Raw genomic sequence first — 27,631 nt, forward strand, 5'->3', positions numbered from 1 at the left:
TGGTGAGAGCAGACAGTCTCCACCCTCTGGAAGCTCACAACAGGGTTAAGAGAAACAAGGAAACAGATAGTAACACAGGGGGAGGTACTGAGCATGGGACAATGTGGGGGCACAAAGGAGGAGCACTCCTACCAGTGCAGACGGCAGTCTCAGCTAACACTGACTTTAGGAAGGTGTTTGTCAGGTAGAGCAGAAGAGGTGGGTAAAGAGGGGATGAGACATATTCCAAGGAGAGGAAAGAGCACATACAAAACCCTGGAGTCAACAGAGAACTGGGAACTGCAAGTTCTGTCCCATCCTGTGCTGCTTCTGTTTACCCTTACCAGGAGCAGACTCCTAAGTCTGTCTTGTGGAGTCTAATTCTTCCATTTAACAAGGGAACTGAAGCCCAGAGATGCACCATGACCTGCCCAGGGACACATCACCTGTTAATGACAGAACCAGAACTTAGTTCTCCTAACTCTTTCATAAGCAAAGCTCACTCAAATACCTCCCAATCAGAAACTGACCACTGAGCCCTGGCTGGTGTGGCTCAGTGCACTGAGCACTGGCCTGCAAACCAAACGGTCCCTGGTCTGATTCCCAGTCAGGGTACATGTCTGGGTTGCAGGCCAGGTCCCCAGTAGGGAGCGCATGAATGGTAACCACACATTGATGTTTCTCTCCTTCTATTTCTCCCTCCCTTCCCCTCTCTAAAAGTAAATCAATAAAATATTTTTTAAAAAAGAAATTGACCACTGAGCCCTCTCAGGCAGAGTCAGCCCCAGCACCGTTCTCCGTTGTGCTCCAGCCCTTCTGAGCACCCAAGGTGTGGCTCACGGCCAGACCCCACCAGGTGGGAAGTAAAGCAGCATTAGTCCCCAGGAACTTTAACGAGGCAGGAGCCACTCACAAAAAATCAAGAGTGGCTACCTGCTTTTTCTGGAAAGGAGGCAAAAGGCACATGTAGTAATATTCAAGGTAAGGTGAGGTTCGGGGGTGCGGTGGTTGTTTTAGCAAAAATCTTTCCCCCTTGGAAACGAAGGAGGCTTATTCTGAGAACTGAAGGGAACTACCAGCCAACGCAGAACCAGGAGGTGAGTCTGAACTACTACTGCCAAACCAGGCGGGCTTAAGTAAGAGTCCTCCACCCTCTTCCCTAGGAAGCACTCCCCTTCCCCTTCCCTGCTGGTCACACCAACCTAGCTGGGAGAAGCAGTCATTTCAGGGAAACTGCAGGCCTCCCTGCTGGCCCAGCCTCAGGGGATGGACCATCAGCCAGGGGGCCAAGCCACTGGAGCTTCAGGGAACAGCTGCCCTTACCGTCACGTCCACAGCCCCCGGACTCCAGCCTACCATCTCCTCTAGATCAGAGTGTGCGCAAAAGGGAAGAAAGTGCTCACTAGCTTTTCCAGTGTTGCCTCTATAAAATCTGAATAGAAGGCAGTTACTCAACTGCAAAGCAGAATTCCTCCCCTACTCATAACAAAACAAAAATGCATTTATCGACAACCAGCTAGCAGGTTAAAAGGGTGTGGAAAGAGACTAAGGAGCAATAGGGTTAAGCCCCATTCACTAACCTCATCCAGATGCCTGGTGAACCTCCAAGGCCTTGCAGCACTGGTATGATGAAAACATCCTAATGATCAAAAATCTTCCTGCCCTAAATGTTCTCAGATGCTGCCTCTGACCCCACACTCAAGTGCAGTTACCACAGGCTGGTCCTGGCCTCAGGGTCAACACCGGCCCATGGACACTCAGGGCAAGAGAGCAACCTGCCAGAAAAACTGACTAAAAAGCAATGTTAGGTCTAGTACAACAATGGGGCCATAATGGGCACCCTCTGTTCTAAACGCCTTCACATCTGCCTAAAGGAACCTCTGGGTGGAGGGTGTGTATGTGGGGGGTGCCACTGTGGCCAGACTTCCCTCTTTCTCTCCCAAACAACCCTTTAGAACTTGTCCTCCCGAAAGGCAAATGCAGGTCTGACTCCCAGACCTCACTGCTTGAAAGAACTTGTTTTCTCTCACTGCTTTTTAAAATAGATGAATGCTTCCCTAGGGGGAAAGCCAGATGTAAATACAGGAGAGAATCAAAACCGAAGCCTGCTTTGAGTTCCAGGGGAACCATCACACCATTGTAAAACGCCTTCTCAAAAGAAGCAACACACCCCATTACAAATAAAAAGCACACAACTTCATTCAAAGTATTTATCTAAAGCGTAATCTTTGGGCAGATGATTTCTCTATACTCCATGGCTGCTTCCTCCTCTCCTCAACACTAAGGCCTTCACACGCAAAGTGAGTTTCTCCCTGGGAGTCTTAGAAACTCCCAGCTCAAGTTGTGAGTAGTTCATAACTCAATGTACCTGCTACTGAGTGTCTATTATTACTGCACACGAAAAGGGAGCTACACAAGAAACCTGACAGGCTAAGCAGGGTCCCGTGGCAGCCTGACCAACTCAGAGATATAAAGTAACCACGCAAATCCCTAACTTTAGGCAGGTCATAGCAGGCAGTCACTTACCAGGCTTAGCAAAGGCTAATCTTCACGTAAAGTGAGGGCCGTCCATTGTTCTTATGCATCTAGGACAACACATCTTTAACATAGCAGAGCAATTTTCTTTCTCTACCCGTGGAAAGCACAATTGCTGGCACCAGAACAAGAGACCACGGAGTCCCTCATTGTTATCTTGTTCCCCGCATACCATCTCTATGTGCTGTAAATGTTCATTATTAGCTATCCTGGCCCCGCCAACGTAAAACCACTTGTTTCTCTGTTTTGCCTTTTAAACAACCCTAGACAGTTCCCCTACCCGTCCTTTCTCCCACCTCCTTAACTGACCACCAGTGAATCTCAGGTAACTCTCTTTCCGTCTCCTCCTTTGATTTTAATGTATAAAAGTAAGGAAAACTGCCATCCTCAGGAGTATTTTCTCAATCCATCGAGATTTTGCTTCCCAGCATAGGTCGTCAGTTTGCCTCAAATAAACACATAAAAATGCTCTACAAATGTGCACATTTTCTTATGTCAACACTATCATCATCCTCATCCTTAAAGGGCTAACCTTCATCACCAAACTGCTACAGACATTAACACAAACTTAATCCATCACGTTCTAGGCAGGTGAGGCCACAGTGTTTCCTAGCTGAGAAGAGAATGGGAAGAGGGTGCAAATCTGCGTCAGGCAGTCTGGCTTCTGCACTTATTGTTTTCCAAAATGAACAGCATTTTTCAAAGGCTCAGGACTCTAGGAAAGCACCCTCTGGTTTACTATGCCCCTCCAGCACCAGTAAGGAGGCTGCCATCCCAATACCTATCTGCCAAAAATAAAAGCTAAGGAGGTATCTCAGAGAAAGTCTGTGCGAAAAGAAAATGCAAGCTGGTTTTATTCTCCTACAAGCTACAATTAAATGGCTTTGCCTTTGCAATCATATTTCCTACCTAGAATTCCAGTACATTTACATGTGCTCCGTGGATTTAAACGGAATTACAAAGAATTTGGTTGACTGAAACTGGTCCCAGCCCGCAGATGTCACTAACCTGTTTCATAGCACTAGGTAAGTCTGAAAAAGAAAAAGGAGATTGTGGTGGGGGGTGGGGGGCAGTCAGCACAATGCTTAAACATCTGCCAAGTCAGAAAAGTTAGACACTGCTTTTAATTTCATGCAAGACTCTATCACTCAAAATAAAATGCAATATAAGCCTATGAGCCTTCATCAGTGACAAAGTGAAGAAAATGTTTGTATCTGCAGAATACATTCAAATCCTCACACTTCCTAGAAGAATCTATATAAATACCGTTCTTACAATTAAATAAATTCTCAGTCTTGACAGGTCCACTCACTGCTGCCCCTTAACTGTTGTTCCCTTCAGCTACAAGCCTCCCCACAGCCAGGGACCTTTCACACCCTCCTTGTGGGAGGATCTACAACACAGGCACCTGCCCACCCCCCCCAACCCACCCCACCCCCCCGCCAACTCCCCAAGAACCCTGGCTAACTTCTGAGATGCACACATTTCCCACCAGGGTTCTAAGAGAACCTTAGAATGAACTCTCAGGAGACAAGCCCAGCCCTTTCTGTCCTTTCCATTTTCTCTCAGGTCCTGGTCTCCAGTTTTAAAACTCCTGCATGGTCTTCCAGCCCCCAGCCTCTGCCCTGCTCCAGGGCATCAAACCCTGCTAGGATCCACACTCCCAAAGCACGTGTCAGATCACCTTCCATCTCCAAGGGTTCCTTTGTCCACCCCATTCATCATTATTTCCTGACAGTCTCTTGTAGACAGCTTGCCAAATGCACAGAAGGCATGGGCGAAGCTTACCAGGAACTGTCAATGGAGCTGGGGAGGCTGCACACCCAGGCAGCAAACAATCAAGGCAACAATAAGGAAGGGGTATCTAGTTCAGTATTCCATGTGGTCACAGAAAAATGCTAAATTGTGAGGTATGAATAATTAGAAAACAAGAAAGAACAAGCAGCTACTTGTGAGCATGGATAAAATAATGAAGGGGGTGGGGAGAAAGATATCAGAACCAAGACCATCAGAGAGGGCCCTAAAAAAGAAGAAAGGGAGATGTGACCTGAAAGTTTCAAGGGCTGAGTAAGAAACAGGTAATAGGACAAGAATAAGGGAAGAGAAGGAAAAAAATTTTTCTCGAGATCCTTCGGGGCAAGTGACAATTCTTACCATTTCCCTAGTATCTACCACAAAGTACTAAGCATTCAACTGAATACTTTCAGTAAGGCCAGTGTGTACAGTCATGAAAAAACAGGCAGAGGAACTGGGCCCTGATTCAGTACGTAGTGGGGAGCAAATGAAAATTCTCGAGCAGGAAACTCAACCTGGTCCAATTCAACAATCATTAACTGAAGGCCTACTACGTGAGAGGCACTGGAATACATGGTCCTCACCCTCAAGGGGCCCGCCAGCACAGGAATTGCTGGTAGTGCTACCTCCCACACACACAGGGCTTCTTCACTCTCTTACCTAGTCTCACCTGGGACAAGAACCACGTTCACGGGAGATGGACCTGGCAGGAGAGACTGAAGCAGCCTGGGAGGCCAGACAGGATGATGAGGCCTGACCAGGGTGGTGAAACCCACAGAAGAAAGAATTGGCAGGTGCTGCTTAATGACTGGGAAGGAGGGCTCAGCGATGATGACATAGAAGTCAGAGAACAAGTAGGTAGACTCAGGTTCCAGTTCCTTGAAGATAATGGTGACATTATCTTCAAGCCAAGCTTTGGCTCCCTCGCTGACCAAACGCTGAGGTCACCCAGCCTGGCCATTCTGCCTGTTTCTGGAAATGGGGGTTTACACATTCCATTCTTTCCATCTGCCCAAGGTTTTCCGCGCTAGTTGTGATTTCCTGTAATTCCCATTTGCAAGGGGGTTTGAGGGTATTTACACAGAAGACCTGACAATTCCTTTGTCCATCACAATGGAGATAAATACATGTCAATAGTCCTCAAACTTTACTAGCAGCTCTTATTCTGGGAAGGAGAGAAAAGGAGGAAGCATTACATTTAAAAATCCTTAACACAAGAATAAACTCAAAATGGATTTTTTTTAAAAAGCCTTGAGTCACTCACTGTTCTCCTTACAGATTGAGTCTTCCTCCTAGGAGGAGCCTTCCCAGCTGCATTTATTGAAGGAGGAGAGATGAGATGGAAAAGTAACAACCCCGACAGCCAATACCCCTATAGTGGAAAAGAGGCCCAAGGTCCCCCGCCGTTTGGCTTTTTTCAAAGTGAGTACAAAACCAGGAAGGCAGAATCTGCATAAACCAGGCCAAACACTTGAGTTCACAGCATCACTGGAAATCAGCAGTTGGCTTTCCACACTCACTGTTCTGAAGGGGAGAGGACACTTGGGGACAAAGGTGTTGCTGAGTGTGTCCCCCAAAGTGGGCTGCCTAGCATAAAGTTATAAGGCAGAAGAGGGCCGGACTGGCTCTCAGAAACGTGGCCCTTTGCTGTAACACCTGTGGGCCACTCTGGCACCCCTGACCACCCCTGACCACCCCAGACTGGAGTAGCAAGAGAACCGGTGGACCAGGGGTGATCTCTGGAAGGGAATCAAGTTTGAGATGGGAATCTTTAGAAAGGGAAAGGGCGATGAGCCCTCTTTCCTAACCATTAAACAAGAATGGGGGACAGGGGTGGGGGGTGGGAGGGGACGGGGGCGGCGGCGGGGGGGGGGGGGGGGCNGGGGGGGGGAGGGGGGGGGGGGGGGGGGGGGGGGGGGGGGGGGGGGGGGGGGGGGGGGGGGGAGCACAGTGCAGCTTGAATGAAAAACAAGCAGTTGGTTAAAACGACTTGGAGTATCTGACATTTTCTAAACAAGTTCTTCCCGCCCACCTGCGACAGATTCTGACTGCCTGAGAACAGCCCTACCATAGCCTTCACACGGGGTCCTCAGAGAACTAAAGCTAGAACATGCCTGAGATCGTCTGTCACCGAAAGCATTCTGCCAGCGCTCTGCTGAGGCTTCCTATGGATGGCAACGGGTTGGTTTTTTTAATATAAACTTGTGTCTGTCGGGGGTGGGATGTTTGGTCATCCTGCAGGGCTCGATTCTGCAGCGGGTGGTTATACTCATGAAACCTCAGGATAATAATAGTAATAGCATCATATCAACTGGCCACTGATTGCTTGACCATTGTGCATGGGTTTAAGCATTTTCGTTCTAATATCTGATTTAATCCTCACCACAACCTTGAACGGTAGGTACTCTTACTATCTCTGTTTTAGACAAGGCAGAGAGGTCAAATTTGCCCAAAGTCACACAGATTAACCATTCCTGAGGCCAAGATGACAAATTAGGCTATTTGACACCAAAGCATACAATCTTGGGAGAGGTTCAAATTTATTCCATGTCAATGTAATTCATTCATTCATTCATTCATTCATTTTTGAAATCTGGTAAGAGCTTAGAGACTTTTTAAAAAGATTTTACTTATTTATTTTTAGAGAGAGGGGAAGGGAAGAAGAGAGGGAGAGAGAAACTGAAAGTGACTGCCTCTCACACATGCCCTGAGCAAGGATCGAACCTGCAACCCATGCATGTGCCCTGACCAGGAATTAAATTGGTGACCTTCGCTTTGTGGGACAACACTCGACCAACTGAACCACACCAGTCACGGCACTGTCACTTCATTTGAAATGTTAAAACTATCCTGGATATATTACAGAACAGGAGGCAAAATTCTCATACATTATAAAAAGGAACCAGGAAGCTCGGAAGAGTATTCACACTGCTCCTCGCAGTTCCGCGCCCTCTGTAGGTGGGCTTGGGCCTGGCTTCCCAGCTGTGTATCAGAACCAGGGCACCAAGAAGTGTGTTTGCACACCACAGTCCCATCCACAAGAGAACTGATTCCCAAGGCAGGGTGTTCGGGATGCTAAAGCATACTTCAGAAACACTGCTTTGGGGTATTCTAAGAAACTTCTAAAGCCACTCCAAAATTTGGGAACTAGGTCATTAAAGGCTGATGGCTAACTCCCCTGAACTGCTAATAAGACAGATAATCACTATGGGTCAGAGGGAACCACGGGCTAAAAAAGCTGTTGACAGAATGGAGCGTGGCGAAATAGACGTTCAGAGACATTAACTCCCAGAGCTCCCTTTACCTCTGGACATGCAGCAGATAAAGAGACTGCCTCCTCCACCCCCAATCTCCCACACTGAAAATGACCTGGCTAGAAGCTCTCTCAAAAAATGAGCCTGACTTCTCTGAGAAGTGAGTGCCAAAGATGGATACACTGCATATGAATGATCCACTGCAGATATCCTTACTAGAAACTTCAACAGCAACAGTCTGAGAGAGGAAGAGTCCCTTTTTTTTAATGTGTGTTCTTTAAAAGTCCCAACATCAAGTGCATTGCCTGGGATCTTTGTGCTGGTTTGTCAGTTAAATAAAGAAGTGCCTGCTGTAAAATCTCGCCTCTGTTTCAGTCAGAGTCAGTAAGTGTCTGACACGCACATACGTGAGCTCACCAATTCTGTCCTTCCTCCTGGGCTTCAGTTGTCCATTTCAGTTGCATCACTACCCAAGAAAGATGGCCTCAAGTTCGGGAACAGTTGCGGTAATTTAATTAAGTTGTGCAGAAACACTAACGTTTTCTCAAGCACCAGCCTGACCTTTCCCTGATCCTTGCTGGCCTGTGAAGGTAAGTCCTGGCTGCTGCTTCTCCTTGAGGTGGATTCCCTCCTCCATTCTGGAACTTCCTCGCCCTCTCTGCAGAGGCCACATGGAGTCGACAGGAGTTCAGGCTGCCTGGCCCTGCTACTTCCCAGCTGTGCAGCCTACAAAGGTGTCCCTTATCCTCTTTTGGCAACATTTTTCACAACTGTAAAATGAGTGTAATGTAAGCAATCCATTGTACTTCAAAACTGCTGTGGAGATTAAATAAACTAATTCACATAAAGCATTCAAAACGGTGTCTGGCACACAGAAAGCCCTCAATATGTACTATCTTTTATTATGAGTCTACCTTGTAATATAAGGAAAGTTTTGCATAAATCTAGAGCTTATATTTTTCAAAGCAGTCTTCAACTCGTTATTATTACTGCAATCATTCCTCACCATAACCATTTAAGTTAGACAACACGGAGAGTTTATGAACACTTCTTGCTGTAAGAAAAAGGAACCAGACCGACGACTGGAGCTGTTTACTTCGCATCCCTCTCCTCTCACTGGGTCAGCGGCCTGCCTTAGCCACCCCTGTGTCCCATCCCCCCACACACAGACTAGCACATGCCAATAAATCAGTGTTGAACTGCACTGCGTGTAGGGCAGTGCAACCCCAGCCTAGTGGCAAGGAACTGGGAGGAAATCAGACTCCCCATTCTAGGGAATTCCTGGTTCCCTTGAACATAGACACAAGAGGCTACCTTTTCCAGTGCTGACCAAAACCCAGCCCTGACAAGGAAGGGAACAGGGGCAGCAGCGGGTGCAGGCAGCGGGTAACTCAGAGCGGACTGTCCCTCCACAACCTGAGGCAGCAGGGAGTCACCCGGCCTCTCCGGCTGGGCCAAATGAGGATCCATGAATGCAGTGTCTCAAAGGCAGATAATGCTGCCTTTGCTAACTGAAGTGGGAGCTGCCTTTCAATAGAGTGCAGGCCAGTCTATAAATACCAGGGATTAAAAGGCTTTCTGCAGGGCCCAGCTGCCACCTGCCTAAATACAGAGACTATCTGGTCCTCCGGGCCACAAACAAACCCAGCAGAGCTTCCTCCAGGGAAGAGCTGCCGTCATCCCCATGGTATACCCCTCTCCAACCTTTTTTCCCAGTTTAGTTTATTTTTGTTAACAATCCTCTCCTTTCCACACCCTGCAGCCAGGACCATCCACCCCTAAGCACCCCTCCACTGTCGCTCCAACCCGGCCCCGCCCTCCTCTCTCCAGACATTTATTTTCTGTCTCCCTCAGCCCCTCACTCTTTACCCCAATTGCCTTATCCTCATATATTTTATCTGCTCTGAAAAAAACGCAGGCTATGGAATCACTCCACCCTTGGATTTTCGCTCCATCCAGTAAATTGCAGACTTCCCTTTCTCAGCTTGGTGTTCTGATCTGTGCAGTGGAGACAAGCCCGCCTGGGGATAGCACCCAGTCCAGTACCCTGCACCGCACGTGCCCACGATACTTCCACCTTGTCCCACACCCCACAGGGTTTTCTTTTTCCCTTTCTGGGCTCTGTGACCCCGATACAGTCCCTCTTTCTAGGTTATCATACCTGCTACATCCAAATGTCTTAATCTACAGGAATAACTAGAAAGATGAATATTTTTGTCACTAATGTTACTGGTTTAGCAGGTACATTCTGGGCACATGGTCGCATCAGCAACTTTCAAATTACACTAAGGAGAGGACTGGTTACCTTACTTCTCCCCACCGCAAATGGCCCATTTGGGGAGGGAAGTAACCAGAGGGGACGGGAAGACCAGAGTTGAGAGGCCCTTCTGGCCAGAAGCGAGAGATGAGAAAAGGCAAAGGGAGCGCTAAAATCCCAAAAGAAAGATTCTCAAAATTCTACATTTACATGTAAAGATGTTTAAATTAATTCTGACAACAAGAACATTTGCCAGTTTTACTAGACACGCTGTCTGGTTCGTTCCTTATAAGGCCCGGGCACGACTTCACGCAGGCAGGGACTGCCTACAAGATGCCCCACAAGGTGGCCTCCTGGGTGATGGCTCCGTGACAGTGTGCCACCCCTCTCTCCCCCAAGCCCTGAAGATGCTCCTGCGAATTCATGATCGGGCCTGAAATAAACCCAGGGCTTGGTTCTTCTATAAGCATCTCCTCTAGAACTTCCAGGCAACCCCCCCTTACAATCAGAATGAATTTAAGCGAGTCTGTCTTCGAAACCCAGATAGGTACTACAGAAGCACGATAAATGGCCTGAACAACCTGTGTCTTCAAGAGGTTTTTATAAAGCAGCTGGGAGGGCGGCTTCTCTACTGAGGAGTCTTACTTTGCGATTAGTTAAGAGGAAGAGGGTCCTTTCCACAAGGTTGTTACGGTCCTCCGGGAATCTTACTTTTGCCAAGCTAACAGGAAGCATTTTGATGCCATAAATAAGGAAAAGAAATCAGGCTGGGAGTCACAGCTGACTTACCTAGAGGTACAGTGACTGGGTTGGTATCAAGTATCACAGTGCATGCCTCAATAGCAGGCCCCTCACATTCTTTAGAGACTGATGGGGAATTGTGAAATGTGAACTCAATACCTACACCCAGCAGAGTCCAAAGAAGCATGGACTAAATAAATGTCTGCCGGCCACCACTAACTGCAAATTTGGAAAAAGTGTATTTGAAACACAAAAATGATCAAGTACGAGAGTCTGAAAAACTGCACACTCCTCATTCAGTCCACTCGGCAAACTTTAGATTGGCACAACTTTTGACATTGCATTGCCTTCGTTGTTTACCACCTGGTGAGTATTCCGTGGCCCCTGGGAAGAAGGGAGCAAGGCGAATGCGGCGAAGTCTGATTCAGAGAGAACCCAAAGGACGAAGGTGGGAAGCGTACTGTACAAACCCAAGGTGAGACACCGGGGCACAATCGGCTCTGGCCCCACAGAGTCTCGAGTATGGAGACAGGAATCTCTCACTCTCTCTGCAAACAATATTGGGCGGAAATCACTCAGGGTTTTTTCTCTCAAAATGTGAACAGGACCCCACAGCAAGTATCAAAACCTAGGTCCTACCAAGTCTGGCTTCAACTCAGCCATTCAATCCTGCCAACAGGTAGACTGTAAGGGGGCAGGGGGGAAGTTATGGGTGGTACCGAAGCGGTGTGGAGAGACGCCCTGCCTTAGGGAAGCTGAGCCCATCTTGTTCAGGCCGTCCAGGACCACAGCTGATACAGTGTCAGGTAGACTACAGCAGCAGGGCAGCTTAACAGAGACCAGACCTGACGGGGTCCTGACTCCTGAACTCACCAGGGCAGTGGGGAGGCGTCTACCGCTGCCTGCCAAGCCAGAAGGATGGAGAGAGGAAACAAGTCCCTCCCTTCTGGCCTTCTGGCTGCGATCCATCTGTCTTGGGAAGCAGAGAAAGGACCAGGTCCTAAGCTGGCCTCTCTACCTCACTCAGCCCACCAAGGTGACCCTCCACAATCTCCCCTGTCCAGATTAGGGGTGCCTTTTACATCTGTCAGCGCTGGTAACAGTTCATACTTACTGAGCAATTCCTATGTGCCAGATACCAGGCTAACTGCTTTACACGTCTCTTCCATACTATCATCCCCAATTTCCAAGTAAAGAAGCTGGGTCTTAACAAAGAGGCCTACCCAAGGCCATACAAACCAGACACAAAACCTAGCACTACAAGAGCAAGGGCTGACTTGCTCATTTGGCAGTTCCCAAATGAACTGCCATTTGAGTATCTTTTGGTTGTTAGGTACTTACCCAGTGTTTTAAATACCCCATTCTATTCAGTTTTCATAATAACCCCATGAGGGACTACTTTTAAATGTAATTTAATTAAGTTAGACATACCAGTGAAAAATTCACATGACACACAAAAAAGTTTAAGAAGTTAAAGTTTCCTGTTACCCCTCCTCGCCCCGGAATTCCCTACCCCAGGCACAATCATTAATACCTTGGTGGCTGCCCTTCCAGAGAGAGGTGATGACATTACCATCTCCACTTTACAACCAACTGTAAGGGGCTGAGCTGACACCAAAAGCAGGGACAGTCTGATCCCAAAGCCCGCCTGCCTCCACTGCCTCCCACTCAGTACCCACTCCTTAGACCAGTCGGCCATTTTCACTCAACAGAGGAAAAGGGGAAACCATGCCTGGCCCACAGCCAGCCTTACTCCTCCACTTTCCCAACTAAACGGAAAAAGAGACGGGGCTGGCCAAGCACACCCTGTCCCAGCAACATGAGAACTGCTTTATGGGTCCACAAATCTGAGCTGTCCTGGGCGAGGCAGGCCCTTCACCTCTCACCTCCTCACCATCCGCACAGACTCACCCTCTGCCTAGGAAAACCAGACCAAGGCAACGGGGAAGAGGAGATCAAGCCTTGCCTACAGGACAGCCTGGGTTCTTGGGCCAGCAAAAAAAAAAAGGGGGGGGACACTCCTTCAGGAACCCTCATGAGTTCCCAAGGCAAGACAGTCTCCTTTGGAAACAGCATGGGGTGGGGGGCGCATCTCAAGGAGTCACTGGGCACACTGCTGCTCCCTGGAGTCAGAACACGCCTGCAGAAACACAGAAAGAAGACGGCAACAACGTGTGGTACAGAGTAAGTTTGCAGAGCCGCTCCAAATCCCCATCACAGGGCCCTTAGAACCCAAGGAACTCAGAATTTCGGCTCTGGCATACCCCAGCTGGACCCTTTACTAACCCCAAAACTGCATGGATTTCTAGATACCAGGGCTTTGTCTGCATAGCCTCTCCTTCCTCCAAAAAATAAAAATCAAAGCCCCCCACACTACATGGAGATGCTTCTTCCAGAGGAGATGAAAGCTGCCCTTTTCCAATCGTGTGCACTTTCACATTTTGTCCCATCGGTACAGAAAAGCACACGGCCATACTCACCCTGGGAGTGCCTATGCTTAGTGGGGGTGGGGGAACAGGAAAGGGGCTGTCACACTGCTTTTCATGAGCAAGTTAAAATTTATCCAGTCCTCAGTTCCAGGGGGTTTCCCATTTCCCTCAATGGGACTCCAGTGTTTGACCCCCCTGAGCCCCAACTGACTCAGCGTCACTATTTGCATATGCAGTGGCTGCTGAGTATCTACTGGTCACCAAGGCCTTTGCTTTCCCACTTAAAAAACGGGCCAAAAACCTTCTGCACAGTACTGTATGATATCTTGTGTGAAAGCACTTTGTAAAATGAAAAAATCTTTACAGCTATTAATATGGATACCCAGACTGCAGAGGAAACTTAAACCAGCCCTTTCCACTCTTAAGGAGCTGCAAATCTGTGAGGGTAAGAGAGACTTTCTGACACACTGGAGAACAATTCGAAAAATGTGTTAGATTGTGTGCCACAAAGAACCCCTGTGAGGGCGGGTGGTCACTTTATGGGAAAGTGCACTCAATAGACATTCATTCGATTACTAAACGTGTTCAGAGGTACTGCCTGAAAAATACCTACCTTGTTGCTATTCACAGAAGATTTTACCAACACCGAAGGTTCTGAAATTTGTTTATTCTGCTTTTGCTCACATATATCCCAAGAAAAGAAGTTGGCATTTGTAGAGAGCAGCCTTTCTTTCAAAGATGTGATATTTCAAAAGCATACACAGACCTTCAAAGGAGATGACCCACATAATTACATTTTGTAATTGCAGAAGTAACAGAACCACCCCCGAAAGAGGAAAGAGCTTGATGCTGGAGAACAATCACAAACAAGATTAGGTTGATTACTGTTGCCTGTAACTAATTCACAGAGGATGCTAAACATATATTTTTTTTTATTTTTTTTTACATATCTATGTAGATAAGGCCAAACTAAGATGCACATGTGTACACTGAATTTAGGTCGTGACTAACGCCTCCTGAGGCATCTCAAAGAGTGACACGTTCCGGAAACAAAGACAGGCACCTGAAAACCAGGAAGGGTCCTCTGATCTTGGATCAGAGTTCTCAGATCCTTTTGTAGTTCACAGGTGTGATGGCTGCGTGTTCACGTTCTCGTGTGACGTGGGCCTCCCACAAGCCTTGTTATGACATCATGAAGAAAAATTCTTGAGGGGCCCTGTGGTTTGCTTTTGACTGACCTTGCTAAAAGATTCCGAACAGCCTCCAACACTCTCTCTTTCCTTCCCCTCCTCCTCCCACCTCCACAGTTCCTGAGCTGCCTTCTTTTCATGGCACCGGTCACAGTGAACTTGGTGAATGTTAACAGCATTGTATCACCTAGTTTATATTTGTTTTTCACTCAAACCAGGCCTCCTTCCAAACGTCTCTTTTCAGATTTTCATTAATACTGTTCTCTGATTCTTCCTCATAAGGCAAATGTCCTCAAAATCACCTTGCTCCCTTACCTTTTACTTTAATCCTCTATACCTGGGTCAATCACTTATCAGTTCTCAAATTAATCCAGAAGCTGAGTACAAAGAAGTAGATGAGATAGTCGTGGGCCTCAGGGGACTTTCAGTCTCAGCCTGGAACCTGGACCTACACTGAGCTGGCTACAGATACAGGTAAAGTCTATGGGTGTGTGCATTTATCGGGAGCCTCATACAGACCAATTTTTGCCAGTATTGTATCATGTCCTTGACTGCCTCCAGCAGGTTACACAGCACAGATGTATCAGGAAAAGGGACATCACAAATCAACCTTTCTATCCAAAATTGAGGCTTGGGGGAAACGGGAGAAAAATTATTCTCTAAGGAATTCATGCGACTGATTCCATTTTTCTTCTCCTAATTTCTCACTGTTGAGTCCAAACCTGCTTTTCTGTCTTAATTTTTTAAAAAAAGCTTTCATTCCCACATGAAAAGTTGACTGGTTAAGTAAAGCCAGAAAACAGGAATCCTCACACCAGACCAAACTCCTAGACCTAGCCCACTCTGCAATGAAAAGCAATCTGCCTTCTTGCTCAGGACACCAAAGGGAATTCTCCAAGAACATTGTTTCAAGCCCTCCTCCCTTTCAAGGTGATTACTGGTTTGGGGTACAGATGGCACTGAAGAAATCAGAATGACTCCTTCAAGAGTGGTCACGCTGGAAGTCGACTGTACGCAACAGATTCCTCCAACACTACTCTCAAATTAAATAACCCCTGGGTATTCCCCCACATTGTTAACTCCATGGGGGCAGGTTTCATTGTACAGAGAGCACCAATCACAGGTATTCACTAAACACTTGCCTAACAAGTGATTAGATTTACTTCCTTTCGGTTTCTGCAGCAACCATGTACCCACCTCCCACCAGCCTGACGTCACAAGCCAACAAGATTATCAACTCACAAATTATTATGACTTCAAGGTGCAAGGAAGGGGGGAAAGATGGACCAATGAACTCTTATGAAACCCAGAGCCTGTTTTTCTTGTCATACTGCTGTGTAACACAAAATCCCCAAAGGACTGAAACAAGGGAGGTAGATGCCTTCCCATGGCGGAGTTTCTACCTGGAGGTGGGTGGGAATCAAGGACTGATCAAGGTGTGGACCAGCCAGCATACCATCCCTTAATTCTCTAGAAATGCCTTGGGCATGCCAAGACACCCAGTGAAAGGCTGAAAGAGCAGCACCCAGTGAACACAAAACTGCTTAATGGTTTTCAGGATAGGGAAAGGCAGCATATTTCCTTCCTGGCTGGTCAGAGACACAGTTAGAGGCGGCTGTTCACACTGCATTTGGACGGGTGGCTGATCCCACATAAAATAAACCTGAGGAAACAAGAACCACAGCCATGGAGGGTTCTGGTCTGCTGCTGTGGTGGGAGGGCGGGGCATCGGCCCTCTCAGACAGCACGTTCCCAATCACTGGGCAGTTCCACTACTCCTAGGATGACACCAGTTCCTGCCACTGTCACGGCTGGGCAAGGGGCACCCAAAGGGGAAAATGACTCAGAGGACACACACTGGTCTGGAGGCAGGCGTGGTTTTCAAACTGCAAAGAAGCACAGCACAAAGACATCAGAGCCCATTTTAAGAACAGTTTCAACCTTAAAGACTCACTTCCCCTTCATGTCAATAATTTCACTATTAGACACAAAACCACAACCACAGGAGGGGCCTGAAGTTGTTCCTAACAATATGAATCACACACTCTGCTTTGCTCCCAGTCCCCTTTCCTGGGACAGGCCCAGAGAAGAGGAGCTACACACACTTGGGTAGAAAGCAACTAGACCAGGAATGTGGAGCCCTGGCTTCTCCCCTGACTCTGTCACCACCAGGGGAAGTCGGCTCCAAGAACCCACTTTCCATTTTTCTGTTCTGTAAAGTGAGGAGGCAGAATGAGATGCTCTCAAAGCCCCATCCTCCCAACTCCAGCCTCTGATGAGCCTACAAAGTCTCTCTGCTGTGCAAGGAGTTTAGTAGTAACACCTGGATCCTATAGTCAAGAACTCAGATCTTCAGGCGAGAGTCGTGTCACTCCACTCAGCCTTTTGAGACTCCTCGGACTTGGGAACAGAATCTGCATTAGCAGGTAGAGCCCACTCCGAATCCAAAACTTTTGGCAATGAATTACGGCAGCAAAGTTATGACTGCATCCACACACATTTACATTTACACACACACACACGACTACTTTCTGGAAGGACTGATCCTTGGACTTGGCTCCAGGTACAGAAACCTAATACAGACACAGGAGAAAATAATTCAAGTTCCTGCCTTCTGTTCAGTTTGCTGGACAAAGAGCATGTGCCCTGTGTCCCACATCTCTCTCTAGGGTGGAACCATCCCGACCCTCTAATAAAAAAAACAAGGTGGCCTGCCCTGCTGGGTGGCTCAGATGGTTGAGTGTCATCATGTACACCAAAAGGTTGAGGGTTCAATCCCTAGTCAGGGTATGTACAGGAAGCAACTAATCGGTGTTTCTCTCTTGCCCTCTCCCTCCCTTCTCTCTCTGTAAAATTATTAGGCATGTCCTTGGGTGAGAATTAAAAAACAAAGACAGTAAGTGTAAAGTTTACTCTCTATTTTTTTAAAGATTTTACTTATTTTTAGAGAGAGGAGAATGGAAGAAGAAAGAGAAAGAGAAATATCAATTGGTTGCCTCTCTACACACCTAAACCAGGACTGAACCAGCAACCCAGGTATGTGCCCTGACTGGGAACCGAACCAGTGACCTTTTGCTTTGCAGGACAACTCCCAACCAACTGAGCCAAACATGTCAGGGCAAAGTTTATCCTCTATTAAAATAAAAAAAAATAGGTGGCCAGCATATGCACGCTTGATCTAGGAGCAGAGAAAGCAAGAGCAGCTACTGGACTATTTTAGCAACTTGGCTGGTATGATGTAAAGCCATCCAAGGGCAGATCCTGTAGAGGAAATGACACTCCCTGCAGCACCATCTGTTCTTCTTTGCGTCTCGCATGGTCTGTATTTTTAACCCTGGTGCAACTGAGGTCCACCAGCAAAGAGCCTTTGCCACTACCTGGCCGGCTGGCTCTCTGTTCAGTAAGCATTCCACTCCCCGGCTGAGCAGAAGCCTCGGAGCAAGTGCGCTAACCCTGGCGTGGGATTTTTTCATATGGAAAGGACATGCTTCTGAGAACCATAAATTACACTTGATAAGGAAGGCTCTGTGGGGTTCACAGTAAAATTCTCTCCATAAAACACATGATGTGATTTAAAACTGAAGCTTCATGCTGAAAACACTCTTTAAAATTTAAAAGGAAAAATAGCAGTGCATGTGCACTGACTCCAGGCACTACTGCACCTGTCGACTCACACTAGTGTCTGAAGTTCTGAGCCAAAGACTTGGAGACAATGCTACGGGGGAGGGGAGGGGCAGCTCAAACGTCATGAACGCAAGATTCTGTGTGTGTGTGTGTGTGTGTATGAAACATCTTTTCTTAATTCGGGGCATTATCCCCAAGAGTTGTTGCTGGAACCCTGTTCTTCCCAAAGCAAACGACATGACCAAGTATTATGGTAACTCCAAAACAGAAATATAAACACAGCTCTTAAAATATCTCCCTGAGAAATGGAAATATATGCCCACAAAAAAAAAACTTCATATATGGATGTTCATAGCAACATCAGTCCTAATAACTGACACACAAATAACCAAAATGTCCATCAGCTGATGAATAAACAAAAGGTAGAATATCTACAAAACAGACTATTCAGCAATAAAGCGCAATGAGTACCATTATATGCCACAATACAGGTAAACCTCAACAATATTATGCTAAGAGAAAAAGATCAATGACTAACAACCACATACTGTATGATTCTGTTTATGTAAAATGTCCAAATAGGAAAACCACAACGAGAATAGATTAGTTAGTGCTGGCCATGGGCTAGGAGCATCGTAGAGGAACAGGGAGTGACTACTAATGTGGGGTTTCTTTCGGGGGTGATGAAAATGTTCTAAAGTTAGATTGTGACGATGGTTATACAATTCTGTAAATATACTAATCCATTTGCTTGTATAATTTAAATGGATGAATTTTATAATAAATTATCTCAATAAATCTGTTTTTTTAATGAACTATAAAAACGATCCCTGAAAGTATAGTCTTTAAAGATGCTTTTTTAAAAACTTATTCAAAATAAAATCACCCCTCTGGAAAAAATCTCCTTGAGCAAAGTTAGAAATAATCTAGATGTATTTAAACCAAAGATGATTCGATGGAATATTACAAAGCCATTAAAAATAATTACAAAAGGCTATATGTCACGGTAAGAAAAATGGTTACAGGCCCTGGCTGCTACAGATCAATGGCTTAAGCGCAGGCCTGCAAACCAAAGGGTCGCAGGTTCAATTCCCAGTCAGGGCACATGCCTGGGTTGTAGGCTAGGTCCCCAGTAGGGGGCGTGCTAGATGCAACCACACACTTATGTTTCTCTCCCTCTCTTACTACCTCCCTTCCCCGTTTTCTAAAAATAAATAAATAAAATCTTTTAAAAAATGTTTTTGGGATAATGCTAAGTAAAAAAAATATGAAATTGACTGTAATCATATTACCGAGTAAAACAAAAAAGAGAATACATAGAAATTGTTTGTGTTAAAATGGTAGAAGCATGGAGCCTTTTTCTCCTTTATTTACCAAGCTTTCTGTAAAACTGTCTCAGTGTACTGATTTTTTAAAAATCCCCCTCAGTCTTTCTTCACACAGTTTGTCCAGCTACAATTTAAAATGCAAAATACGCAAAACCACTTTGTTCTCTTTTTTCAAGTTCCCTTTCTCAACCTCCACACACTCCATGCACTGAGATCAACTCAGAGCAGCCCAAAGAAGGAAAAGTGGGATAAACACTGCTATCCCATTCCCAGAAGCCAGTTTCTCTTTACTGGCTTTGTCGGAAGCCAAGACCTCATGCAGCCAAAATTTCACCAAGGACGGTCTACACACAGAGCAATTCCACGCTCGGATCTTAAACTTATGTGGGTGAAGGCAAGTCACTGCTGGCAGGAGGCTGCGACCTGAAAAGACTGGACGTTCCCTCTCCTAAGAAAGGACGGTAAGAAAGAGAGGACTGGGCAAGAGCCCGTTTGTGTCTCTTCTCATGAGATTTTGTGTCCCATCTCCAACTACAGGAGAAAAGAACCCTGAGTCATTTCACTCCTCACCACAGAAGATCCTCTTCTGAGTAATAAAGAATTGCCAGTCACCAGCTCTACCATCTGCAAACACACTAAGAACTTATTACTATCATCAGGAATCCCAGGCTAACTTTCCCCAAATCAAGGAAACAGGCCCTACCAAAAAAAAGTACAACACTGGTATATGTGTGTGGATGGTGGTGGTACATTTAAGGGCACATACCTATCAGGTAATTTTAAGGCTCTACTAACACTGGCGACAGTAACAGGAAAGTACATCTGCTTCTGCTTGAGAAAAATGCTTCAATAATATCCTGTTTCTAATTCTTGGCATGCAGCCTTCAGATTTCAAGGGTAGCTATTTTCCTCTTTTGAGATTAAGAGCCGGGGTGAGAGAATACATCACAGGCAACAACAGGCTCTGTGAAACTCATTTAGTTTCCGCTGCCATTGCATTTTCTGCTGTTGATATACCAATACCTTCACAGGGACTCAACTGTCCCCCAGCCCTGACAGGTGGCCTTTCCTGGCTAAAGCAAATCAGCCTGGTGCCACCGCAAGGTCTACCAGCAGAGTGGAGACTTCCACATTCAGGTTAAGAACCAGAGGACGACCGAACAAACAGAGGAACACTGCTGGCTTCTAGGCCAAAGGGCTAAAAGGGAAAGAAAAAGGTCACCATCACAGAAACGTATTAGCACAAGAAAAAGGAAACATCCACAGGTACCTCACAGGCTCTGTGCAAAAACTTAAGGCTCGTAAGAGGTAACTCTTTCCCCAGCACCTCTCCTTTTGCAGATAAAGATGTTTACAGAGATACAAACTTACCATCATCCTAGGGAACAAAGGCTCTTGTTGCCTTGAACCCGACCCAAAGTAGGAGTGAACAATCCTGATGCTCAAAGAGTCGCCCCAATGATGTCCTGAAACTGTTTCACTGGTCTCAGATTCACAGGTGTTAGCAGCTTCGAATCCATATCGCAAACCCCCCAGTCCCAACCTCAGACAACGTCCTTCACTCCCACCCACAAGAAAACGGCCCCCTCCATGACAGGCATTATTTCTCACTGCTCTAGTTTCCCAGTTCCTTGCAATGTGGCAACCTAACTTAAGGATATTAATTTTTAAACCATGCTATTAAATGAAATCTCACCACAGTGGGATATGTGGGTAACCCCTAGACCAAAGCCATCTTGAGGAGAAACTGGGGGAAAGAGTCTCTATTATCACATATGCATTTGTCCCAATGCTTACCCCTAATCCAAGTATCTTAATCCTCACCATTCAAGTCTGTACCAGAGAAATATTTGCTTTCAAAGTTTTTTTTTTTAAAAAGGCACTTGGCTTCTTCTGTTATTTATTCCTTCTCGTCTTTCTCCTAGTGCTTGATGGAATACCACCCCCCACCCCCCCCAACCCCCAACCCCCCCCTGCCTCCAAACAAGACCTCCCTACTGCCCAGGCAGATCAAACAGGGAAAATGAATGCTGCCTGTCAGCTTCAACTGCAGATCACTTTTCAGTTCAGGAACTCAGTAAAATGCTTCACACACAGCAATTTCACAACCTGACCCAATGTTGCTGCTGAAATTCAGGCTTCCAAGTAGGCATTTCAGACCTATGAGAGGGCATTGTAACCCCGCTGCTACTTCTCCATGAATGGTCCCTTGGTACCTAGGGAACTAGAGAGAAAAAGACAAGCACAGGTGCTCTCTGACCGTCCTTCCCTGCCTGCAAGGGGCTCTGCTAAAGACGTTCTCCCCAGTTCATTTGTTTGGGTGAGGAAATGAGGAAGATTGTGTGGCCCAGTCATTTTTTTTTTTTAGATACTGTAATTCTCTGAGCCCACAAGCAGACACCAGTAGATACCTAGTTGTCAGAAGAGCTAAGAATATGGAAAAAGAGCACAAGGAAAGATCTAAAACATACGGCAAGTGTTTATCTGGGGGACAGAAAAGCACAGAGAGAATGAAACAGTGTGTAGTAGCAATAAACCTGAAATAAGTTCTTACTTTTAAGAAGCCATATATGTGTATGGAGGGGAAAGACAGCTGCAGGAATTACTGCCCCAGCAACAGAAAAGAAGGACAACCCCTGCCAGGAGATGCACCATTACGTAACAGCGCACGTTTCATCACCACGAGATGGAGACCTGCCAGGAAACCCAAGTGCCAAGGTCTCTCCAATCTGCCAGCCTGTGCCCATAACGCCTTACCTACCACTCCCCTTCTGTCAACCCAAATTCTGGACTTGGGAAAGGCATTTGACAGTGAGTTTGCTCTCAGGGTGCAAACACTGAAGAGTAGAGGTGGCAGTAAGGCCCTACTCTGAGCACCAGGGGACCGCCGCCATCTAGCCAGCTGTAGGTGAGGACTGGTTTCACCCGCCATTTCTACTACAGTGTTCAAAAAGTGGCTGTGTAGACAGGAAGTCCTGTCTACCGGGTCTCTAGTTAACTCACTGGGCTAAAGTTCCTTAAGCAGCAAATGGCCAACAATAATAATTAACAACATAAACAAAACTGACTTAAATACTGTGAACTCCACGAGGGCATGGCTGGACTCTGTCTTATTTATCCAGTATCCCCAAGACCTACCACAGTGCCTGACATACATTCTGTATCACATAAATATTTGTGAGTACTGAATGAAAGAAAGAATGAGCCTCAGCCGGTGTGGCTCAGTTGGTTGGGCATGGGTTCCACAAACCGAAAGGTCAAGGGTTTGATTCCCAGTCAGGGCACGCGTCTGGGTTGTGGGTTCAGTCCCAGGTCCCCCCAGGTACAGGCACATATGGAAGGCAACCAACTGATGTTTCTCACACCGATGTTTCTCTCCCTTTCTCCCTTCCCCCTCTCTAAAAAGCTAAATTAAAAATTTTTTTTAAAGAATGAATTAATGAACAAATGAAAGTTGTGCAAACACACGGAAATGTGTATCTTGAAGGCAGAGTTAGGGTGCTCAGTAGCGCTTTGGAAAAGACTCTAGATCTGCAGGGGTGTCCAACATTTTGGCGTCTTCGGGCCACACATTAAATATACTAAGACATGTAATCACAAAAAAATCTCATAATGTTTCAGCTAAATTTACAATTTTGTGTTGGGCCTCATTCATAACCCTCCTCAGCCTCATGCAGTTCACGGGCAGTGGGTTGGACACCCTGCATGACTCTACTTTTACCAAAAGATAAGCAAACTACAAACAGTAGAACATACTAGTTAACAGTGTGGGCTCCACCACCAGCTATCTCTGTGACCTTGGGCAAGTTGTTTGTTTGGCTTCGGTCTCAATTTTTTTTAAAAATGGGAATAATACTATCTACCAAAAAGGGGGTTGTTGATTAAATGAAATCAAAAAAGTCAAGTCCTTGGCACAAGACTTGACACACAGTAAGTCCTCAAGAACTTTCCCCTATCACTGCTATTATCGTTGCTTTATTAAATCCCTCCTTTTCTGAGGTGGAAGTTGACACCCCCCTCCAAACCCTGGAAGTCTCACTTCTGGTTGACTATGCATCTGGCTAAAAATGCACAGCCCATAAAACTCAGAACTCCACACCAAACACATGTCTCTACTAGCCTCCACTAGATGGTGACAATTTGGGTGTGGAATTCCCAAAACAGAAAAAGAGTGTGTGTGTGTGTGTGTGTGTGTGTGTGTACATTATTCACACACATTTGAAACTAGAGGAATGAAAAGATCAAGAAATGAACTATACTGTGAAAGGATGGAAAGACCCACTTCCTACCTCTTTAGACCTAAAAATGGATTAAATACCTACTGTTTAATTGTGTGTGCACCTTTGTAAAAAGCACACGCAAGCCCAGTTAGCAAAAGCAACAAAGCCCAATGAGCTGCCTGTCACCGAGAGAACATTCTATGGGAACAACAGCGTTAGGCCAGAGACCTGACTTTGACCGCCTCTTTTCTACTGGGTCTTACGGTCCCCCAAACCACCTCCCCCTCATCTCCACACAGGTAACTTTTTCCTCCTTCAGCAGCCCCACACCCACAATCTTACCGGAGGGTTAGACCTACACTAATATTTGGAGTCTCTAAAAGGCAGGAGTAAAAAAAGAAAGTCTGCATTTGTAAACAGGAAATGGTTTCGGTGAGTCTCAGCTGGGATAATACGAGAAGTTTTTGAGATTAAAGTCCAGACGGGACCCGGGGGCTGCAGAAAGCTCCGAGGCTCACGCACACAAACTACAAGGTTTGCTCAGGAAATCCACAGTCGCTAAACAAAACCTGCCCACGCGCGGGACCCGCAGCTTTAGTCTGCTGGCGGGGGGAAAATAATAGTGATAAAAGAAAGAGGGCCTCAGCCTACCTCCTCTCGGCGACCCGCCAACTGTGGTCTCCACCCTGAACTCCCAGGCAGCGAGCGCGACCCCGCACGGCGGGCGAGGCCAGGACGGCATGCCCGGATCCCGGCCACTACGATCCCTGCCGCAAACTGGTCGTCCGGTCCTCCTCGCGGCCTCGGCACAGTCTCCCCGGCCGCTCTCAGGGCACCGGGCCCGGCCGGCCCACGCCGGGTGACAGCGAGACAGCGCAGAGCAGCTGACGCCGGGCGGCGGGCCCGGGCTCCCCAGAGGCCCTCCGGGCGGTGCGCGCCAACCCCGAGCCGCTGACAGCCGACCGGGAGCACCACTAATACAATGCCGAACCCCGCCGCTCCCCGGCCACGGTGACAACTTACCCGAGGAATGGTGCAGGGACCTCCTAGAGGGGGGCGCTCGCAGCTTCCAAGGCGCCGGGATCTGCTCCACAGCCTGCGCGCGGCCGCAGCTCTCTCGAGTGTAGGCGAGACCCCGCGTGCCCCGCGTGCCCTTGTCCGACTGGAGCTCGACCGCGCTGCGGGAGCAGAAGGCGGGAGGCAGGGCGCGAAGCTGTCGCCGGCTGGGGAGAAAGGAACACTGCGGTGGCGGCGGCAGCAGCAGCAGCAGCAGCTCCCGCGTCACTGGCCCAGCTGTACCGTGCGGGCGGGGGCAAAACCGGGGTGGGGGAGGGGGGGAGGAAATGGGGAGGGGCGGGGCCAGCCCGTAAGCAACAAGCACCGCCTTCCGGCCCCTCTGGGAGGCTCCAGCGTTCGATAGCTGCCAGCACGCAGGCGCTGCCGGCCCAGGAAAAGGTGAGCAGGGGTGGGGCGATGGGAGGGCCTTAAAGAGACAATCACATCGACTGCGCTGGAGTGGACTCGGCGGTGGTATAGTCTCGGACTGGAGCGATTGCAGTGTGTCCTCCAATTCTTTCACTATTATTCTTTCACTAGTTCACTAAATTTTTTGACACTATTCGGATCATTTGGATTACTATCATTTGCAAAAAATTCGTCTGCTCTCAGACTCACAAGGTACTTTCTCGCTTGTTGCCTTACTAACTTTTAAATCATTTGCCAGACTTACTGCTGAGGCAGACAGATCATTATTTAAGCAGTACTTCCCAAAGTATGGCACATAGACTGCAAACGTCAAAATTGCTCGGAAGGTGTGAGTGTAAAATTGCAAATTTGGGGGTCTCACCTCCAACCCCTTTTGATTACATAAAACTAGGGCCAGATTTGGAAATCTGTTTTCATGAACATCCCGAAGTGATTCCTCAGCACACTAAAAGCACACGACGAAAGGTTGAGAAAACTGAAGTTAAGAGCTAAGACAGACAGAGGCCTAGCTAGAATCCCGCCACACTCCTAACTTTATTTCCCATCCAGAGTCTCGCCTCCCGCGGCTATTTCCCAGCACCTGCTGTGTGAGTAGTTTGTGCACTGTGGCTACATCAGTTACGGGTGAACGCACCACGATCCTAGGAGATTCCTTCCCCTGATAGATTTACAGGGCTCGTGCGTGGCTCCTTGATGGTGATGATTGTGACTTTTTTTATCTTTGTGCCCCAGGGCCTTGGACAGTGCCTGTCTCACAGGTGCTCAGTAAATGTTGACACCTTCCTGCTTGGTATCAGTGTCAGAGTCTGCACCTAGACCCACAATTTGTGGAGAAGTCAATCATCCCAGTTTGCCTGGGACTAAGGGAGTTCAAGAGACTAGACTTCCAGTGCTGAAACTAGGACAGTCCTGGGCAAATTGGGATAAGTTGGTCATTGATGTGGTATATAAGAGGACACCGTATTCCATCTCTCTCTCCCAGGAATCTATCTAGTAGCTTGTGCCTGTACCATTTAGAGGCCAAGAAAGAGGAGCTTGGCTCCCTGAAAGTGAAGGAAAGAAAAGGTTCAGAATTAGTATATTGTACCTCTGTTGCTATCATTATTAGTTATGACAACGGGAATGATGACAGCACCTATTATTAAGCACCTACTGTGTGTCAGGTACTGGGTAGGGACTTTTATACATGCAACCACTGTCAAACGAACTCAGAAAGAGTCTGTAGGCTTCGGCTGGAAATAAATGATAAATATTTATTCAAAAGTCTTTGGGTTTGTAAACCTGAAACACAATTAGGCCATACCCAGAGTGTTCCAAAGACAAAAGAAAAGCTATGAGTTCTTTTTTTTTAAATCTTCACCAGAGGATATGTGTATTGATTTTAGAGAGAGGGACCGGGAGAAAGAGAAACTTTGATGTGAGAGAGAAACATCCATTGGTTGCCTCCCTTACGCACCCCAACAGGAGATGAAGCCCACAAACTTTTTGTGTAGGGATGATGCTCCAACCAACAGAGCCACCTGGGCAGGGCAAACTAAGAGTTCTTATGGTAAAAACTACATTCTTAAGAAGAATCAGTTCTGCATTCTTAGCAGAGTGACTGTAGTGACTCCATTTTATTTCTTCACTCTATTATCCACAACTAATTTTGACAACAATCCTCCAACGTAAGTATCACTGACACCATTTTACACATGAAGAAACAGGCTCGGAGAGATTTTTATGACATCAAAAAGTGCACGGCATGTATGTTTTTGCAAAACCAGAATTTATTCTTGTTTGTTCCAAAAGTCACATTTTTTTCAAATAAATATGTGGTCCCTCCTCCCTCCAATAAAAATAGCAAATAATAACCTAAATTGTCTTTACATATCTCTTGATCTTTTAAAAGGTGCTTTCTTGCACACCAGCTCATTTTATCTGCACAACATCCCCATAAAATAAGACATTATTATTCCCCAATTTTACCTTTAAGGAAGTTGAGGCACCAAGCAGATGACTGGCTTGTCTGACCTCAGACAGGAGTTAGCATAGGGTTTCCCATGTTTTGATTCGAGATTCCTTGGGCAGCCTCCAAAGTCCCAAGGAAGTAAATGAGTAAACCTGCTTGTCCCCAGGGGAGGTGGGAGTATTCAAGCCATGTTACCTCAGAAAGTCAGAGTCCAAGATGGGTGGACCAGCAGGGCTGGGCCAGCACAGTTGAGGGGAGGTTCCCACTCCTGGGGAAGAAGAGCCTGGGCTCAGGCCGTTGTCTGAATATGTGGCCTGAGCCATCACCTGGGGCATCCCTCCTCTGACATGTCAGGAGCCTAGGAGAGCAGCCAGGCTTGGTGGCCCCGTCCCCATTGGCCACTGGTCTGAGGGGGCTTTGCAGAAGTCATAGATCAGAGCTCAGTGCAGGGCTGGCAAGAGCAGCAACGACGATTCCCTGCACACCCCAATCCTGAGCCCAGCCCTGGAATATGTGCGCCTGACGGTGCCCAGTCAGCACGTGTGTGTAAGAAGGCGATCCAGCCCCTGCTGCTTTTTCTGAAGTCCTGACAAGGCTTTGATGGCGTGTCTATTGCTGACACAGATCAGGTAGGCTGAGTAAAGGCATGAGCTCCATTTTACACTCAAGGCTAAGCCACGGTAGCAAAGAAGAGTGTCTACCTGCTGTGTCTTCATAACTGCCTAGGTGCCCCTCCAGCCTGATTACCTGCTTCTCCTCCTGCCCTTTGCCCAAGGACACAGCCAGCTCACACAACGACATGGATGAATCTCATGATATAATCTTGACTGAAAGAAGCCGGACC

The 27,631-nt window shown here is 47.1% G+C and overlaps 1 protein-coding gene and 1 pseudogene across 3 annotated transcripts in view; one reads left to right on the forward strand and one right to left on the reverse strand.

Moving 5' to 3' along the window:
• Nucleotides 1-24,668, reverse strand: part of SUSD6 (sushi domain containing 6) — a 91,028-nt gene extending 66,360 nt beyond the window's left edge. For 2 of the 3 annotated variants that reach the window (XM_037031584.1, XM_037031582.1), the window contains exon 1: nucleotides 24,375-24,668. The gene's annotated coding sequence lies outside the window, so the exon portion shown is untranslated. Of the gene's footprint in view, nucleotides 1-24,002; nucleotides 24,300-24,374 lie in introns of those variants that run through there. The other variant, XM_037031583.1, reaches the window with a different exon arrangement.
• LOC118977013 (uncharacterized) lies at nucleotides 14,098-14,187 on the forward strand (annotated as a pseudogene).
• Nucleotides 24,669-27,631: the final 2,963 nt, after the last annotated feature.

Source organism: Sturnira hondurensis, unplaced genomic scaffold (genome assembly GCF_014824575.4).
Source record: "Sturnira hondurensis isolate 20B ecotype Veracruz unplaced genomic scaffold, ASM1482457v3 Scaffold0021143, whole genome shotgun sequence".
NCBI classification, from domain to species: Eukaryota; Metazoa; Chordata; class Mammalia; order Chiroptera; family Phyllostomidae; genus Sturnira; species Sturnira hondurensis.